Below are 19,698 nucleotides of genomic sequence, written 5' to 3'. Positions count from 1 at the left end.
TGCTAAGTGAAAAAAGTGAAACTCAGTAAGCTCAAAAGGTCCCATATGATTCTATTTATATGAAATCTGGAAAATACAAAATTAGAGGGGAAAAAAATACATCAGTGATTACCAGGGTCTCATCATACAGGGAGGGATTAGCTTAAAAAAAAAAAAGGGCCATGAGAGAATATTTTGATGTGATGGAACTGTTCGATTTCTTGATTATGGTGGTTGTTTTACAATTGTATGCATTTATCAAAACTCATAAAATAGTGATTTAAAGGGCAAATTTTACAGTATGTAAATTATACCTCAAAAAACCTGACCCCAAAATTTAAAAAAATAATAACAAAAATAAAACCTGACCCAATGTCTTCCATTTAATAAAAATAAAACTGAAATACATTAAAAAAAAATAAAAAGCCAGATTTCTAATAGTTTTGCATCAGAGATATATCAGAGTCATGAGACCAGTTGCTAATAGACTCCAAGGATGGTTTCATAAATAAGTGAAGCTAGAAAATATAAGAAAACAGAATCAGTCTCTCTGTCAAGTGAGCAAGGTAGATTGATGATGGTGAGGACCATGGACAAAAGAAGAGTATAAACTCCATCTCAAGAGCGCAATAGCTACAGCTTCATCCATCTGTGCACACAATTAACTCCAAAATGTTAAGACAATATGTAGGCCAAACAAAATATATCTGTGAGTAGGATCTGACCAATAGGCCCAGAATTCATGATCTCTCTTGATAATACCTCTCAGGAATACTGGAGGTAGTGAGTTTTTATGGAAAACCCAAGCAGGGGCAGGAATCATGAAAATTAGAATTAGGAATCTTGGGTTCTGGTCCCATATATGTTATTGGGCAAACCTCAAAACATAGTAAACCCTAGAGCTCGCTCCTAACTTTAAGAAAAATGTGAATATTCTTATAAGATTCATTGAGGGCAAGAGTAAGGAGTCTACAAAGGACACCAACAAGTTACAGGTGAATGAATGTCAGAGTCCTTGGAGTAGAAGATTACAAACCTCCTCACAGATGATAAGTTCCAGGAAGACAGAGCCTGGGACATGTCACCTTTGACCAGCACACTTCGTTAAGTACTCATAAAAGGTACACACTTGATATTTGTCCAGTGAGTGGACAAAAAGCATGGATAAAAGTTTCTCTAAGATAAGTATCTCTAAGATGAGTAAAAGAAATCAACTGTTCTTGATATGGCCATTTATGGATAGGCAATAAGGAATGGATTCAAAATAAAGTTTGTTGATATATATCAACAAACTCCTTAGTGAATGCTATTCTAATTTTTCCAGAAGATATCTGTGGTTCTTCAGTAATAAAATAATTAGATTTTGAGTTTTGATGACATTATGATGGATTTCGAGTTTTGATGACATTATGATGGATTTATCAAGAAAATGGAACATGCTGAAAAACTCAAGAAAATGGAACATGCTGAAAAACTCAACTTTAGTGAAAGTATTTTGATAACATTTGGAAGATAATCTGGAAGCTTATTCAAATGCTGGCTTTGGGTGGCCCCATGATTCTAAAAATAAGTATGCAAATACTCAGACACAGTATGTGAAAAACAAATAACCATGGCTGTTATGTGTGAGATACAATAAAGAGTGGTATGAATATATCAACACAATTCGTTGGGCTTAGATGTGCATACTTAAGCAAGGGCTATGCCTTGTAGAAAAGCATTACATATGGAAACAAATTGTCTTGCCACGTTTTACACCTTTGGGAACAGCCTTCCTTTTTAAATATAAAATATATTTGTGTGAAATATATCTCAGAAGTATGATTATTTCCTTTGTTGTTCCCACCACCACCTTCCCATCCCTCAAATTCACATTTTTTTCTTTGTGAGGCAATGGTTATTAGTTCAGGAACAAGGCTTGATGACACGACTTAAAATAATTGTTTCAACTAAGAAATATGCAAGAGACAAACTACAGTGGATACTGTGACAGTCCATGCAGATCCCACTTCAGGATCAGGCCCAGCTAATAATGTCCCCTGCTGACACTCACAGCCCTTGGACACAGGGAACTGTCTCACTCAAGTTCAAGCCCTCTCCCATAAGGAGCCCAGCAGTGAGGGCCATGACATTAATGTATAAAGGTCAAGCCCCTTGTATCAGTTTGCAACAAATCTGAAGGGCCAATGCGGTTCAAGGACACTCCAGCTCCAGCCCCCATTGGATCCTATCAGGCCTCAATTGCAACCACATTGCAAATAAGCTTCTCCTGCCCATGCCTGCCTTCCTCACTTCCAATAGCACTCCTCAGTAAATCTTGCACATGCAACTCTCCATCTCAGATCTTATTTTCAGGCAATCCACTCTAAGACAAAAGCTCTCCAGAATAAGCATCTCATTCTTAAGAAATTACATTATGAATAAAATACTTGAAAAAGAAATGTGCTTGATATATATCAACAAACTCCTTAGTGAATGCTATTCTAATTTTTCCAAAAGATATCTGTGGTTCTTCAGTGATAAAATAATAGTATACCAGCACCTAGACATAAGCCTACCTAACCAAAAATTCTAAATCTGGCTTTGGGATATTTTTTGAACAGTTTCAGGAAACTCTCTAAGATATTCATATATGTGAAACTGTCAAAATTTTTTTTAAGACAGGGTCTTTTTGTTTTTTTAGTTTATTTATTTTTGGCTGCGCTGGGTCTTTGTTGCTGCGTGCAGGCTTTCCCTAGTTGCTGCGAGCGAGGACTACTCTTCGTTGCAGTGTGTGGGCTTCTCGTTGTGGTGGCTTCTCTTGTTGCGGAACACGGGCTCTAGGCGTGCCGGCTTCAGTAGCAGCGGCACACGGGCTCAACAGTTGTGGTTTGCAGGCTCCAGAGTGCAGGCTCAGTAGCTGTGGTGCACGGGTTTAGTTATGTGGGATCTTCCTGGATCAGGGTTCGAACCTGTGTCCCCTGCATTGGCAGGCGGATTCTTAACCACTGTGCCACCAGGGAAACCCAAACCTCGATTCTGAAAGCCTACATTTTAATAATTGTGTATTTTGGAATTTTTTTTTTTTTACATCTTTATTGGAGTATAATTGCTTTACAATGGTGTGTTAGTTTCTGCTTTATAACAAAGTGAATCAGTTATACATATACATATGTTCCCATATCTCTTCCCTATCGCGTCTCCCTCACTCCCATCCTCCCTATCCCACCCCTCCAGGCAGTCACAAAGCACCGAGCTGATCTCCCGGTGCTATGCAGCTGCTTCCCACTAGGTATCTACCTTACGTTTGGCAGTGTATATATGTCCATGCTCCTCTCTCGTTTATTGAGCTGCTTATAAATTTTGGAGATTAATCCTTTGTCAGTTGCTTCATTTGCAAGCTGTGGCCCTAGCCCACTGTAGTCGCTCCCTTATTCTCCATGGGTCAAAAGGATGCAGAAAATGTTTAGATATATAAAGAAACTGGAGCATGGAGTGACCCCACCACACCAAATCAGCCTCTGTGAGATTCTTTTTTGGAGAATCCGATGAAACAATCAAAGGAATGTGCAAACAAAAGTCATTTTTAAAACTGCTTTCGGTAGACCCAGAAGCCTATGTGCACATTTAAATTCAATTTAGTAGCTGTATGTTAAGTTCTGTATTGTTGTAACATAGAGCATAGCATGGGAAAGGGGTGGTGAAAGATGAATGACAGATGGTGACAGGTGTTTGTAATGAATGCCAAGGAGTTTGGACTTTGGCCTAAGAGAAGTAGGAGGCACTAAAGAATTTTAAGAAGAATGACCTAGTCAGATTTTCATTTCACTATATAGCAAACTGATTGGAACTGGGAAACCTAGAGACAGAAAACCACTTAGGATATTTTGAGTATAAACTGGGAGAGAGATAACAGCTCTCTAGCCTAAACTGGTAGCAATGGCAATAAAGGAATATGCATATTCAAGAAAATATTTAAGAGGTAGAATTAGCAGATCTTTGTGAGTGAAGGAAAGTGAAGGATTCAAAGGAGTCCATGATGATGTCTAGGTTTCTGGCTTGGCCAGAGGAGTTGACACATTCAGTAAGACAGGAGATGCAGGAGTGGAGCAGGCTGGGAGTTAAGGAAAGAGGCTGAACTCAGTTATGATTATGCTGGGTTTAGTACCTATGGAACATCAAAGGGAAGATCTAGCAGGTAATCAATATTTGGGTCAAATACTCAGGAGGGTTCTGGATTGAAGTTAATGATTTTGGAGTAAGCATGGAGATAGTAACCAAAGCCACTGAAATGGGTAAGGTCACACAGGAAGAGTATACGGAGGTAGAAGAGAAAGGAAACTAAGAAAGAACATTTAAGAAGGGAAAAGGCAGAAGGAAGGAAAAAGGAGACAAAGAATAAGAAACCAGATAGAAGGAAAACCAACAGAATGTTGTGCCAAGAAAATGAAGTATTTTGAAAAGGTGGAAATAGTCAACATAGTCAAGTGCTGCTAAAAGGCCAACCAAATAAGAACTGAAAAATGTCCACTGGATTCTTAATTACATAGGCTGATTGAACTTGCCCCACAGATCACTGATGATCTGTTTATTTTATTTATTCTCTAATTTCTCTATGTTCTGTTTTAATCATTTCAATTGCCATGTCTTCAAGTTCACTAATATTTTTCTTCTGAAACATCTAATTTGTTGTTAATCCCTTCTGTGATGGTTAATTTTATGTGTCAATTTTGCTAGGCTATGGTGCCCAGTTGTTTGGTGAAACACCAGTCTGGATATGTTGTGAAGATATTTTTTAGATGTGATTGACATTTATTTATCATTAGACTCTGGGTAAAGCAGATTACCCTCCATAATGTACGTGGATCTCATCCCATCAGTTGAAAACCTTAAGAGAAAAAAACTGAGGTCCACCAAGTGGGAAGGAAGAAGGAATTCTGTCTCCATTCTGCCTTTAACATCAACTCCTACTGAAATGTCTAGCCTGGCAGCCAGCCCTGATGATTTCAGACTTGCCAGCCCCCACAATCACATGAGCCAGCACCTTAAAATAAATACACACACACACACACACACACACACACACACCCACACACACACACACAGCCTATTGATTCTGTTTCTCTGGAAAACCCTAATTAATAAAGCATCCACTGCATCTCACACATTACTGTTTTCATCTCTATAAGTTCCATTTGGATCTTTCGTATACCTTCCATCTACTTAACTTTTTGAACATATGAAATGCAGTGACAATAATGATTTTAATGTCCTACTAGTTATAGCATCTATATCAGTTCTGGATTCGTTTCAGTTGATTGATTTTACTTCTCATTATGGGTCCATTCCATATGTGAATTTTGCCTTGTTGGGTGCTTGGTATTTTTGTATGCCTAGAAATCTCCTTGAGCTTTGTTCTGAGTGTAGTTAACTTTCTTGAAAGCAACTTGATTCTTTCAGGTCTTGCTTTTAAGATGTGTTAGCTGAGGTCAAAACAGTACTTAGCCTAGAAGTAAATATAATGGAATTTGGTAACTGATTTGAAGTTGAGGCAAGGGAGGGAAAATGGTCAGACAACTCTGAAGTTCTCAACGTAGATGAGCGAGAAATAAAGATTCCAGAAACAGAGGATAATAAAGACCATCATATCTGAAAAAAGTTTAGTTATGATAAAGTAATACATGAAAATAGTAAAAAGAAAAAATCAAATCCTGTGCTTATAAAGAAACCTGAGAATCTCCCATTCTGCCCCTCCTCCTTTCCAGAGTCCATAGGCAAATTTTGTTAACTGTTTCTGTATGGGTTCTTCTGGTAGCTAATCCCACAATTCTAAATAATATCTGCATCTCTCTTTTCTTTACTTACAATCTGAGGTGCCATTTACTGACTCTCTGCTATGAAAGGCTTGGGCTCACTTACGCAAAGCTTCTCCCCTCCTGTGTCCCATACACTGATAACTATCAATATATTGTTATTCTTAGCTCTTCCACCGGTTACTTTGGTAGCTATTCAATAGGTCCAATGTTAACTACCTCTGGGACTCTCAAAGGAAAGTATTTCTAGCATCACAGTAGAATAGATTTTCTTTTCTTTTATTATATCAAATGCTTAAAATCAAGCCATATTTTGATTAGCTTCATTATTAAGTATGGTATACTTTTTCAGCTTTTGGGTTTTTTTCCTAGAGTTTCTGAATACTTTTCATTTTTCTTAAAAAAGGGTTTGGGCGATTACAAACCTTCATTATATCCTCACATTCATCTTGCCTTCCTTTCAATTCTTTGGTTTGTTACATACAGTTTAGTTTTCTTCTGGAGACATCCACTCCAGAACTTTCTGCTTTCCTGCTTCAATACGGCTGAGTTTCTCCCTTGTCCTGTTACAGAGTCAAGGGAATTCCCTTATTTTTTCAGTTTGGGGACAATATTTCCTGGATCCTATTATTTCTCTTTCTTGGTTTTTCCCAATGCTCAAATTTCTCTCTTATCCTTCATCCTCCAGTCCTGTGGGATTTTTCTTCAGTATCTGAACATGCCATGTTCTCTCTTAGCCTGGAGTCATCAAAACACTCTTGCCTCTGCCAGGAGCACTTTCCCATCCACTTGTTGTAGCTAAGTCCTGTTCACATTTGGGGTCTCAGTTTAAAAGAACACTTGCTCTGTGATGTTTTATAACCCTCTCTTCTCCTTCCCTGCCCGTATCATTTAGACTCTGCCCCTCTTCTGTGGAAGCCACAAAACACTGAACCTTCTCTGTCATAATACTTTTCACTGTGTATTAAATTACTTATAAACTCAAAGCAGGCAAGAAACTATTTTTACCTTATTCTCAGAGTTGCTGTCTGATAACCATGGCACTTAATAAACAACTAATATTTTTATATAAATGATTTAATGAATGAGTAAAAGATATTTTACAATCGAAGAATAGTTAAATAACTGAGGTTACACCAACTTAATGAAATGTTCTAGTCATTAATATGGTAATTTTTAAAGGATGCATAATCAAAAAATACATGATATATGTCAAACTTGTAAAAAAATACACTTTGACTGAAACAGTATAAAAGAGTTGGCAGGTTTATCAGTATTTTCCACTTTTACCCTCAACCTTTCTTTAAATTAATGCTTTCAAATGCAGTTTCAATGCTCTTAACATAGTTAAGCAATTATAAAATAAATATACCCTGTGAATTCTTAGTTATAAATATTTATAAGTATAAAAATGTAAGAATAAAATAAAGCAAACTAGGATTTTTTCTTTTAAACATTTATAGTTTTGATTGAACCTCAATAATGAAAGGTTTTGGAGTATCCATTATTGAGATATCTCTCAAATTTTTCCATAGTAAGCCTTTAAAAAATTTTTAATAAAAAATTTTAATATAAACACTGCTCTAAACACTATGATATGTGGAACTATTAAAATACTCTTCTAATTCAAACTTTCCTGAAATTTCTAGAAGGGAGGAAGGAAGGAAGGAAAGAAGGAAGGAAGGAAGGAAGGAGGGGTAGAAAGACAATAGGAGTAAAGGAGAAAATCAGCAGGTTCAAATTCTTAAAAAAATAATTATGTAAATAAGTATCATTCTGCAATTAAATATAAAGATTTTTGAATCTTAAATAATATTTTAAAATATTTTCCTTATAGTGACTTTTTAGCCACTTAGCACTTGACTCAGACAAGCACTTAGCCTTGGTTAAGAGTAGCTCACCACAACAAGAGCTGGAATGCCTGACATGCACTTGAAATGGCATGCGCAGTTAAGTCCATCAAAGGGGTCAAAGGCAATACCCAAAATCAGAGTGATGGGCAAGGGTAAGTAGTATAGCAAACACAGTCTAAGCATATAGCCAAGTTGGCTGAATGAATTGGGAAAAGAACCAAAATGTAAACCAAACCCAAACCTGGATCCCAAATCAGAATGAGGGCCAAGTCAGGCATGAAGGAAACATAGGCTGAGGACTTGTAGACAATATGGGCAGGACTGGGCTTCCCTCCTCCCTTTCTGAGAAGGAGTATCTTTTCCCGATCCATGGACATACATGGGTTACTTAGATATTATGAGCCTAGAATTTAGCTGTTGACCAACCTACTTCAGAAAGTCAATTCAAATCTTCTACACTTAATCATAATGTTATGTTTATGTGTATCTTCATTTCAAGGAAAAGATACCAAAACTATTAAAACGCTGAGTAGGTCTCCAAAGTCATAATATGAGCCAAATTTGAACCAGAGTATAAGATCAATTTCCTCATTCCTAGCATCATTACATCTGCCTGTTATGCTGCTTCCCATCAAAATGATTTAAAGTTATTCTTTTTTCCCCTAATCCTATGCACCACTGATGCCACATAAATCTCAAGGTAATATTAGAGTTATATTTCTTTTCAGAATGTAAAGGCAATCTCTAGTTTATAGCAGATGGAAAAACAATATTAAATGCCAGGGTTTTTTTTAAGTTAAAGAGATAAGCCCTACATATTACTTTTTGTCTTTTCTTCTTCTTTTTTTTTTTTTTTTTCTTTTGGCCACACTGTATGTCTTGCGAGATCTCAGTTCCCCGACCAGGGACTGAACCCGGGCCACGGCAGTGAAAGCCCAGAATCCTAAGCACTAGGCCACCAGGGAAGTCCCCTACATATTACTTTTATATTACTTTTTCATATTTTCAAAATATGAGCTCAGTCTTAGCAACAATACAGTCTGGATCCCTGTATATACACAAACTCTTATATAGAGTACACAGCATAAAGGTTAACACTGTGGGCTTTAAATTCAAACACACAAATGTTTTAATCACCATTCTGAAAAACCATTTGATCTTGGGCAAAAGACTTAACTTCTTAAGTCAAGCTTCTCTATCCATTAAAGCGGGGATGGTAACAGTAACTCCCTCAGAGGGCTGTTGTGAGGATTAAACGAAAAAGGCGCTTAAAAGCTTAGCACAATTCCTAACACTAGAGTTAGTGCTCATTTTTTTTTAATAAATTTATTTTATTTTATTTATTTATTTTTGGCTGCGTTGGGTCTTCGTTGCTGCGCGCGGGCTTTCTCTAGTTGCGACGAGCAGGGGCTACTCTTCGTTGCAGTGCGCGGGCTTCTCATTCTCTTGTTGCAGAGCATGGGCTCTAGGTGCACAGGCTTCAGTAGTTGTGGCACGCAGGCTCAGGAGTTGTGGCTCATGGGCTCTAGAGTGCAGGCTCAGTAGTTGTGGCTCATGGGCCTCGTTGCTCCGTGGCATGTGGGATCTTCCCAGCCCAGGGCTTGAACCTGTGTACCCTGCAGTGGCAGGCGGATTCTTAACCACTGCGCCACCAGGGAAGTCCCTAGTGCTCAGTTAATACGTACTAATAATAGTAGTAATAGTACCCCTCAGGTTTATGGCAAGAAGCTCACAAGATGGAGCTGAGACTCTCCTCTGGGCTCTTCTGTTATGCTGGTATCCATGACATGGAACTTATGTCATATTTGAGAGCATGTCAGAGAGGATGGCTTGCCTCCCAGTGTTTTCCAGGAGCACTGGTGTTACACCACAAACACAGCTTTGAAAATCTAAGCAGATTTCAAATTTGCTTAAATAGCTTTCTTGGCCAAGAGTCATGTAAGTTGCCAACTGGCAACGGAATCATTTTCCACTCAAACTTGACAGCAGCAGGATTTAAACAGAAAACTGGGAGGAGGGCAAGGGAAGTAATATGCTTCCTTCCTCAAGGTAGTTTTGGACTCTTTGGCACCAGAGAAAAGTTTTAAAGATGAGAGAAATTTTACATGAATATTATAGTATTTATTTGCAATGTATCAAAAATTAATTGAAAAGGAATAGATAGTTGCCATCAGAACTCCCTTTCTACCATTTTTTTTCATATTCTGTAAACTCTTTCTTAGAAGACATTGGAATTTCTTCATTTGGGTGCTCTAATTCAAATACAGTGAACCTGGATTTTTTAATTAATTTCTTTTTTATTGAAGTATAGTTGATTTACAGTGTTTCAGGTATACAGCAAAGTGATTCAGTTTACATATATATATTCTCTTTCAGATTATTTTTCCATTATATATTATAAAATATTGAATATAGTTCCCTTTGCTATACAGTAGGTCCTTGTTGTTTATCTATTTTATATATAGTAGTGTGTATCTGTTAATCCCAAATTCCTAATTTATGCCTTCCCTCCTTGCCCTTTGGCAACCATAAGTTTGTTTTCTATGTCTGTAAGTCTGTTTCTGTTTTGTAAATAAATTCATTTGTGTCTTTTTTCATTAGTTAATCTGAATATTTTGAGTCAAATAAGAGTCACTGGACTTCAGTGATCCTACAGAAGTTCTTCTCTTCCTTTAAAATATAAAATATAACCCAAGAGCAAAATAATTTTTTTCATATTTCCATTATTCTTGACAGTAAGAGAGTAAGAGGAATCAGGGTAAATGCCAATAGATATTTAAATCCTCTATAAGAGGAACTCAAACTGATGGCATTCTAACTAATTAGGAAACTTGTAAGGATAAAGTTTCTACATGCTTCCTCAGAAAACACTATTCCAAAGTACTAACAGGAAATGTTTTCTTATTTGTATATACGTGGCTTAATTCCAAAAAAGATTTGAGGTAAGACATAAAGATATATACAGTATATTGAGATTTAAAAAAAATAATAAATGAGGGAACTAGGAAAAAAATAAAAGAAATTGTAAGAAAAAAAAATAAAGACATCAGTGCTAAGTGTGGGTCATAAATTTGCTCTAAGCATCCTAGCAGTCAGTAGAAAGAGGTGAATTATATTATTTGATATCTGTAAGATTAACAGCAACAATCATGTTCTCAAAAAAAACTTAGTTTTTATCTAATATATTCCTCCTGCTAGGGTTTGTAACAGTTTCCTTATATTTGCTTGTAAATGAGAACACTATTACTCAGGCTATTGAGGGGAGAGAGAATGTTCTTATATTTCAGAGATTTCTACTGCCATATTTAGGGGGAAGATGTCTTGATACCAGCAAAATTAAATAAGTATACCTAGTTAAGACAAAGAACACCCAGTAACGATATTCTATAATAATATTCCCATGTGCAATTTTTAGCAATTGATGCTCCTTAAAAAAATTTGTAAGAAAGACTGTTTGGTTCCCAATGATGAAATGATTTACCATTAGATACTTTAAATCAGAGACTAGTAGTTTTATACTTCATGGAACTATATGTCTAGGGTAGACAGAATAATGGCCCTCCAAAACCGTCCATGTCCTAATCCCAGAAACCTATGAATGTTACACATCAAAAGGTACTTTGCGGATGTGATTAAGGAACTTGAGGTGGTGAAATTATTCTGCATTATCTGGACTGATTTATATAATCACAAGGGTCCTTATAAGAGGGGGCAGGAGGGGCAGATTCGGACAGAGGAAGAGCAATCGAGAGATGGAGAGGCTGGAGTGATATAAGGAAGGGGACACAGGCCAAGGAATGCAGGTGACCTCTAGACACTGAAAAAGGCAAGAAAATGAATTCTTCCCCAAAACTTCCAGAAAGAATGCAGCCCTGCTGACACCTTGATTTTAGGACTTCTGAGTTCCAAAACTATAAGATAATAACTTTGTGCTGTTTTAAGCTCACCAAATCTGTGGCAATTTGTTAGAGCAATAACAGGCAACTAATTCAATGACTACAAACTCAATATATTGATATTACTAATCGATTTCATGAATTTCTACCCGGGTATTAATAGTAAGCAAAAATGTATTACGCAGCCATAAAAAGGAATGAAATAATGCCATCTGCAGCAACATGGATGGACCTAGAGATTGTCAAACTGAGTGTAGTTAAGTCAGACTGAGAAAGACAAATATCATATGATATCACTATGTGGAATCTAAAAAAAAATGGTACAAATGAACTTATTTACAAAACAGAAATAGAGTCACAGATACAGAAAACAAACTTATGGTTACCAAGGGGGGAATGGGGAAGGGAGGGATAAATTGGGAGATTGGGATTGAGATATACACACTACTATATATAAAATCTGATAACTAATAAGGACCTACTGTATAGCACAGGGAACTCTACTCAGTACTCTGTAATGACCTATATGGGAAAAGAATCTAAAAAAGAGTGGATATATATATATATATATAAAACTGATTCACTTTGCTGTACACCTGAAACTAACACAACATTGTAACTCAACTATACTCCAACAAATTATTTTAAAAAAAGAAATAATGCTCACTTTAAAACATATCTCCTGGGCTTCCCTGGTGGTGCAGTGGTTGAGAGTCCACCTGCCAATGCAGGGGACACGGGCTCATGCCCCGGTCCGGGAAGATCCCACGTGCCGCGGAGCAGCTGGGCCCGTGAGCCATGGCCACTGAGCCTGTGCGTCCGGCGCCTGTGCTCCGCAACGGGAGAGGCCACAATAGTGAGAGGCCCGCGTACCGCAAAAAAACCAAAAAACATACCTCCTATACTTTAGTTAAGCCACAAAATGAGCCCCAAGTATATCTAGGTACTCTGAATATAAGAATTTTCAAAATGTGCTTCATAATACACTGGTTCTGTGGGATGTAAAAGGTGTTAAGCACAAAAAAAAAAAATAATTCTAAGGTCAAATAACTTGGAAAAACTACACTATTTAATTGTAGAATAATTTAAATGATTTTTTAAAAATTATCCCAGGAGTCTAGATTTACCAAGAAACTTTCTGGGTTATTCAAAGGATCCACATCCATCACCACCCCACTATCAAGAGCAGGTGGAAGATGAAGGCAAAGTAGTAGAATAAAAGTACTAAATGATAAAATGAAAGTGCCCTTCCAGCTTTAGAAAATCTGGCTAATCAGCCCTATTCACAATTTCATACTCCTCAGCTCATACTCATGCAGCCACCTCTATAGTCCCTGTTCACGAGCACAAAGCCAGCTCAGCAAAGAGACTCTCAAATAACATAGTTGCTTCTTGGTGTCTCTGCCACCTGCCACTGACCTTATCCATGGGAGCTTGCCCAGGCTTTTATTTGGAGGAATGACACCAGGACTACTCACCAATCAAACTGAAAAAAGCAAGCCATTTACTTCACTCATTTAACCCAGCCCCTTGTACGTAATTCATCCTCCCAACATACTCCACCCGCCCTCATCCAATTCTCTCCAACAATAGAGGGAAAGACATTTGCCAAGAGTATAAGTTTAGTGGAGCACAAACCTCAAACATGGACACTGCAGAAACTTCAGACTTACTCCTAAGGAACAAGATTTCCTGGGGAACAGAAAAATGGCTTCAAAGCTTGTCAACAAGAGCCAACGCTCGGTCTCTCATAAATACTAGAGTAAATATTTTAACAGATCTCTTCACTGTAGAGCTAATGAGTACCATGTATTTTTAAGAGAAAAGGAAAACAGTACGGTGTTTTTCACATATTTATGACCCAGGAACTTTCTCCTCTGGAACATCTACAGAGCAACACTTGGAAAACAATTTGCTAGTTATATATGAAATTTCCTAAAGTAAGTCAATTCCTTTGAGGATTATCACGTGAAAAGTGAAAAATAAAGAGCCCATGTAAAAAGTTCTACATGGGCAATTTGAGAATTCATTATGGCCAAATAACAAGGTAAAGAAGCTTATTTCTAGATATCAGGCAGGAGATTTGGGCCCTTACTGATGAACTGCTATCGCCAGGCTAACTGAAGTAAGAATAGCCTAAGAATGCTCAATTGTCAGGCAAACGATTAAGGCAGAAATTGAGGTCATGAGGCCAAGACAGGATCAGAATCAAGGAAGTCAACATTTGGCATGAAACTGACACAGTTAATAGAAAGCCAGGTCACCAAAGTCACCCCTACCTGCCAACTCAAATACGAAGCACAGAAGCTAAAACATGATTCAAAATCAGTACCTCAGCATCACCCCAAGTACTAAAAGTTAAAAATGTAGGAAAAAATATTTCAGGCAAAATAAATAATGTGCTGAGAAATAACTGTCATTATTTTTTAAAACCATAGAAAATAGCCATAAAGCGAACAATCGTTCATCTACTGGGAATTCCATAGGCCTTTGGCCCAGAACTTCCTTACTTATAATCACCTTATTTTTCCTAAAGAACTTGTTTAAATGCTATTTCTGGGAACTTTCCAAAAAAGCAGCATAAGAAATTTTTTTTCCACAGAAACTTACCAAACAAACTTCCCCATTTCACAATAATTTTAAAAGTTATCCACCAAATTTTTATATTCCAGGAAGGAAAACATAATTATAAACAGTTTTTTTTAACTTAGAAAAGCCTATAAACACCCACAACTACACACACTAACACACAAAACCCAAATTACTGTAACACATATAGTCTTATGAAAAGAAACTTCACAGCACAGGGCAGCCATCGTTCTTAGAAGAGCTTATCTGTCTTTTGGTCATCAAGATGATGTAACTATATTACTTATATTATTTATGCTTTCACAAAACACACTTTAGATATGATAAAAATAATTAATATAGTTTGTCATTAAAACTCATTCATTCAACAGATATTTATTGAATGTTTTCTCTAAACAAGGAGCTAACGATGGTGAATACTAATCTATCTATGTGTCTATCTCATAATTTCATGCATTTAATTCCTCTCCCCACAAATATAAAATTACTGGTGACCCCAAAAATAATATTTTATAGTTATAAATCTCTAATTCTTTATGGAGATACATAAAGGGAAGATAACTTTTCTAAATCTTAAAGTGAGACAATTCTTTTAAATCGTGTATTCTGGGAGGTTCACTACATTTTTATACAGTTTTGGAGGACATGCTTTCTTAAAATGTTGAATTAGTTTACTTTTTTCTGAGGTTTATGGGTAGCACATAATTTGGTCAGGTATTTTGAGACTAAAGAAATAATTTCAAAGAGAAAAAAAGCAGTTTAATGCATGCTTTCTTAGTAAAAAGCTCTAATTTTAAAAGTTAGGCATTTGTTTTTTTAAAAATCAAACTAAATCTGCAGAGGTTTTGTTTAAAAATATGCCTAGATTTACTTAATGTTAAAGTTTGATAGCATTTCCACTTGCTAAAGCATTTTAGCAGAAACACTTACCACAAAAGCAGCCATGGAAACTGAAATGATACATTGTGACCTGAAATATTTTAAAAGACAATTGTCTAAATAAAAGATTTTTCAGTAGCTAGACAAGCAGCTTTATTTGTAAAAAGGAAACTGTTTCCCAAAGAAATAACAGGAATGAACCCTAAATTCTTACAACTCAAAATCATTTTTCTAAAAGTGTTGTGGCTTTGACCCTTAATATGATGATTAGACTAGATTTTTTGTAAAGTATTATAACTGTTGATTTAACAGACTCATATTTCTCACAACTGGTTATCTTTTTAATGTAATGTCTTATATTACATAAGCAATCTCAGTACACAAAGAGGGAGCATTGCCACTATTTGCAGGAGCAGTTAAAAGATAATATTATGTAATTTAAGCAACATTCTCAGGCAAATCTATTAACAAACAACAGTTATTTCTTACTATGTAATCAACATTTGCATTAGAGATAAAAATATTATACCTCCTCCTGTGATTCCTTAGTACTGAGGAGTCAGTACAGTTTTGTTTTGTTTTTTTTTAATGTGTTGGCTTGAAGGAAGTTTTATTTTTTATCTTCTGCATGAGTAAAATTATCTTAATTCCAAAAATTACTCATTGTAAAGAACTGGGTGCATTAAGAGTAATTTCCTTAAAAAAAAGGTTATTTGCACATGAAATTTTTGTGGAGAAACTGGATTAAGTCTACAGCTCATTCAGTCTAGTAATTTACAAACAACATAACATGCTATGGGGAAAAGACATAATTTTTCTCAATATTACTATTCACAACACACACATGAGGAAACTGAAATTAAGAGATATTAAGTAACTAGCCCAAGATCATATAGTTTGTGAACAGCAGAACTGGGCCTCAACCACCTGGGCCTTTCCAACAAACTGGGACCACCAAAATTTCCTGCTTCGCTCCACAATGAACATCCAATTTCAATGTACTCTAAAAATAAACAAAAACACAGAACACATTCTATAAACCAGTTATGCTCAGCTTTGCAAAATCATTATTAGAAGTATTTATGTCTTCTCAGGCTAGAAAAATATTTCATAATTCATTAAATTTTTGTTTTAGTAAACTATTTTAAGCATAAGTTTTCTTTCAGGAAAAACATACACACCCTAATTCATATACATAGAAAAGTCAAGTTAAGAGAACTAAACATGTATCCCCAAAAAATCCACACAGGATAGAATCTCTAGTCCCAATTTTAAGCCTCTCATCAGACAAAAAGCTCTTACCCAACCATTGATTCTCATGCCTATTGAATGATGTCCTCCCCAGGTCAAACCTCTTGGCCCTACGTTGTGGGTCACAGAGGCAAGTTCAAGGGCACCAAAGTGGGAGAAAACTCTCTCCAGTAATATTCTTTTTAAAAAATACTGATTTTTTAAAATTTAAAAGAAACAGAAAAGCATTCTATATATAAAGAATAACTTCCCTTTCCCTTTTATTCAGAGGTTTGTCATGCTTACTCCAAGAATAAATTAAGCATTCCCATTATCAAATATTTAGGGTTTCATTTAAAATTCTTTTTTGTGTTTGTAGTAATTCATATTCAGGCAGATTCCAGGCCCTCAAAGCAGCATGAATTCACTTTCTTAAGGGGTTTGTAAAAAATAATCACTTTACTCAATATAATAGTTGTAGAAATGAAGTATACTTTCTTTAAGAAATAAAAAAAAGAAGAAAATGCCACTTAACATCGTTGGTATGTCAGTATAGGACAGCAGGGAAAAATACTGATAAGCTTGTCTCTTTGATACCAAGAAGACATTCTAGTCCAAGCTATAATACGCTTCCTACGTTTTCACTAGATGTTTCTTTTCTGCTGCTTTTCATCCTTTTCCATATTTCGTATCAGAGGACTGGTACAGCCTTGAAAACTTCATTAACAGGAGCAAATTCAGTATCCACCGACTTCTTCTCAAAAGGCACTCTAAACCATCAGATAGCCCGGCAGTTTCATTCTCATGAATACTCCATGAAAAAACTCAATAGGACACAGATGAATCCAATGAATAGAAGGAGAAATCTATTGAGTTTGGGAATGTTTGGTGCATTGGATCAGTCCAGGATTATGAACCTTACACCTCCCATTGTAAACAGGAAGCTGGATGTGAGTCCTTCCATAATATATTGTCCATTTACTCTGCAGGCCAAGAAAGCTACTGGTCTCTGATACCCACATTCATCAGTCATGGAGCTGACACTTGGAGTTTTGACAATAACATCATAAATGATTCCTCCAGTGATGAGGAAGTAAGACACCACCACCAGAGCATACACTGTCATGGCCGACAGCATGTGCACCCAGGGCGGCTTCTTCAGCTTCAGGATGGGACATTTGAGCACTAAGAACAGGACTCCGTACAAACTCTCCATGTTGGTGGCGGTAGGGTCAGCTGTCAGCCGACAGCCCCACACGCCATCCGGGAACAGGCATGAATTCATTTTTAAACCAATTTCCTTGTTTTGCAGAAAGGCAGAGAAAGTCCAAACTCTTCGTGTAATGACATTTTTCTCATTAACAAAGGCTTTTAAATAAATCTACTTCTGTTTTCCTAGTAATCCTAACACTTTTAATATGATGCTTACTTCAATTTCTAAAGAATCTGATACAAAAGTTAGTGTGGGTTCATCAACCTACCCTGGCCTCCTCTTCACCTGTTTAGATTCTTCTGTCCCTTATAGATGAAACTCCCTTATCACCACCACCTCCCAAAGGCCTCTGCTAACTCCGCTAGGTTGGAATAGGTGTCCTTCCAACCTGCCATTACAGCATCCTAGGGAAAAGCTCTGTGGTAGCATACTGCACTATGATAATAATATCTTTACATGCTTGTCCCCACTTATAGAAAGTAAACCCCTGTAAGGCAGGAATCTTATTCGCCTGTTAATTGCATTTAATAAATACTTTTGGAGGAAAGGAAGATAAAAAAAATCAAATACATTGATTTTTCCTTCCCTTCCCCTTTCACCTTCTTCTTTTCTTTTCTGAACAATTCAGACCATTATCATGTGGGGCAGAACAAGACTGGCATCAAGGTGTAAAACCCAAGCAGGGTGAGGAAGGTATCCAGGTAGGAGGGTTCCCAGCCTGAGAGTCAGTGAGGTGAGGAAAGCATTCATGTGAGGGGTTGAGTTGGGGCAGGAAGTAGGAAGCCAAGTGGAGTGACACAGGAGTCCCTGCAGGAAGTACACGGTATCAGAGGCACAGCAGAGAAAGGAAGGAGTCCATGGATTGTGGTAGCTCAGTGTGAAGTCAGAGCCCAAAGAGAGTGAAGAGAGCATCCACTGAACTCAGGGCATCAGAGCTCTAGCTGGGAGAGGGGGTGGCCACTTGGAGTGGAGTGGCACCCTGGATGGGGTTTCAGAGCCCAGCAGACTGAGGAGGGCATCCCTGGAGAGGGTCTGAGCCTGAGTGGCGTGATGAGGGCATCTATGCAAGAGTGGCGACCCAATGTGGGGATCAGAGTACCTAAGCCAGTGAGGAGGACAAAAGGGGTGACAGTTAGAAGCAGGAGTCTGAGCCTACACAGACAGACAAAGGGCTTATATGCCGGGGGCGTGATGTGAGGTGTGTCTGAGCACTGTGAGAAACGCACTTGCATGGGTGTTAAGGAGACTCTGGCCAGGCCCCTTCAGTGCTGGACACTAAGACCTGGCCTGGGGTGTTGGAACACGGGTTGTGGTTCCACACATCCACACAGCAAACAATGACACTGGTTACATACTGGGGGGTTGAACAAGCAAGTAATGCTGAACAAGGACATAGTAATGATAATGGGAGTCAAGTTTCTTACTATGGAGGAAGAGAAACAAATACAGAAGGGGCCAAAATGTAAATGAATCCTGAGGAATTTTGTTTTGGAATCTAAATTCATCTGCAAGAACAAATGGGCAAAGTATAGTTAAAATTGTTCTAAATTTAAAAATAACATGAAGAATTGATTAATAGCAGCGGTCCCCAAGTTTTTTGGCACCAGGGACTGGTTTCGTGGAAGACAATTTTCCACGGACCAGGGTGGCAGGGGGTGGCTCAGGCAATAATGCGAGCGATGGGGAGCAGCAGGTGAAGCTTCGCTCACTTGCCTGCCACTCACCTCTTACTGTGCAGCCCAGTTCCTAACAGGCTGTGGACTGGTACCGGTCCATGGCCTAGGGGTTGGGGACCCCTGATTAATAGCATATTTTAAATATATTGATCATAGTATATTTTAAATATTAAAATGTAGATATTATATAGTATATTAGTCTTAGTATATTTAAAGTTTTGATATAAAGCTTCAAAAATATCAGTGGGGAGAGAGAGGATAATTCACTAAAGGTGGTAGATCCAAACCCTGGGAGACCTAGGGTGGCTCCACCTTCTTCCCACTCCCCCTCCTCTCGGCCACACTCCCTGCCCCCATTGTACAGGATAGGTATATAAAGTGGGTCCCCTCACCACCTCTTGCTGCGGCGTTCTCCTCATCCAGGAGAACACCTTCTGATAAGGTACTTAAACCCATTCATCTGGCTTCATGTCCAGTTGTCCCACAGGATGCTCACACATGGCTGCCATTCCTATAAAATACAGGAATACAGGCTGACTCCTGTAGCCTCCTGTCTCTGCTCATTGTCTCTCCCCAGTTCTCCTGTTCCAA

At 37.6% G+C, this 19,698-nt stretch overlaps 1 pseudogene; it reads right to left on the bottom strand.

Moving 5' to 3' along the window:
* Positions 1 to 16,923: 16,923 nt before the first annotated feature.
* LOC112394754 (oligosaccharyltransferase complex subunit OSTC pseudogene) lies at positions 16,924 to 17,437 on the bottom strand (annotated as a pseudogene).
* Positions 17,438 to 19,698: the final 2,261 nt, after the last annotated feature.

This window comes from Neophocaena asiaeorientalis, unplaced genomic scaffold (assembly GCF_003031525.2).
Source record: "Neophocaena asiaeorientalis asiaeorientalis breed wild unplaced genomic scaffold, Neophocaena_asiaeorientalis_V1.1 scaffold573, whole genome shotgun sequence".
In the NCBI taxonomy this organism is placed as follows: domain Eukaryota; kingdom Metazoa; phylum Chordata; class Mammalia; order Artiodactyla; family Phocoenidae; genus Neophocaena; species Neophocaena asiaeorientalis.
The sequence above is the reverse complement of the archived record's forward strand: the minus strand, read 5'-3'. Positions and strand labels throughout refer to the sequence as shown.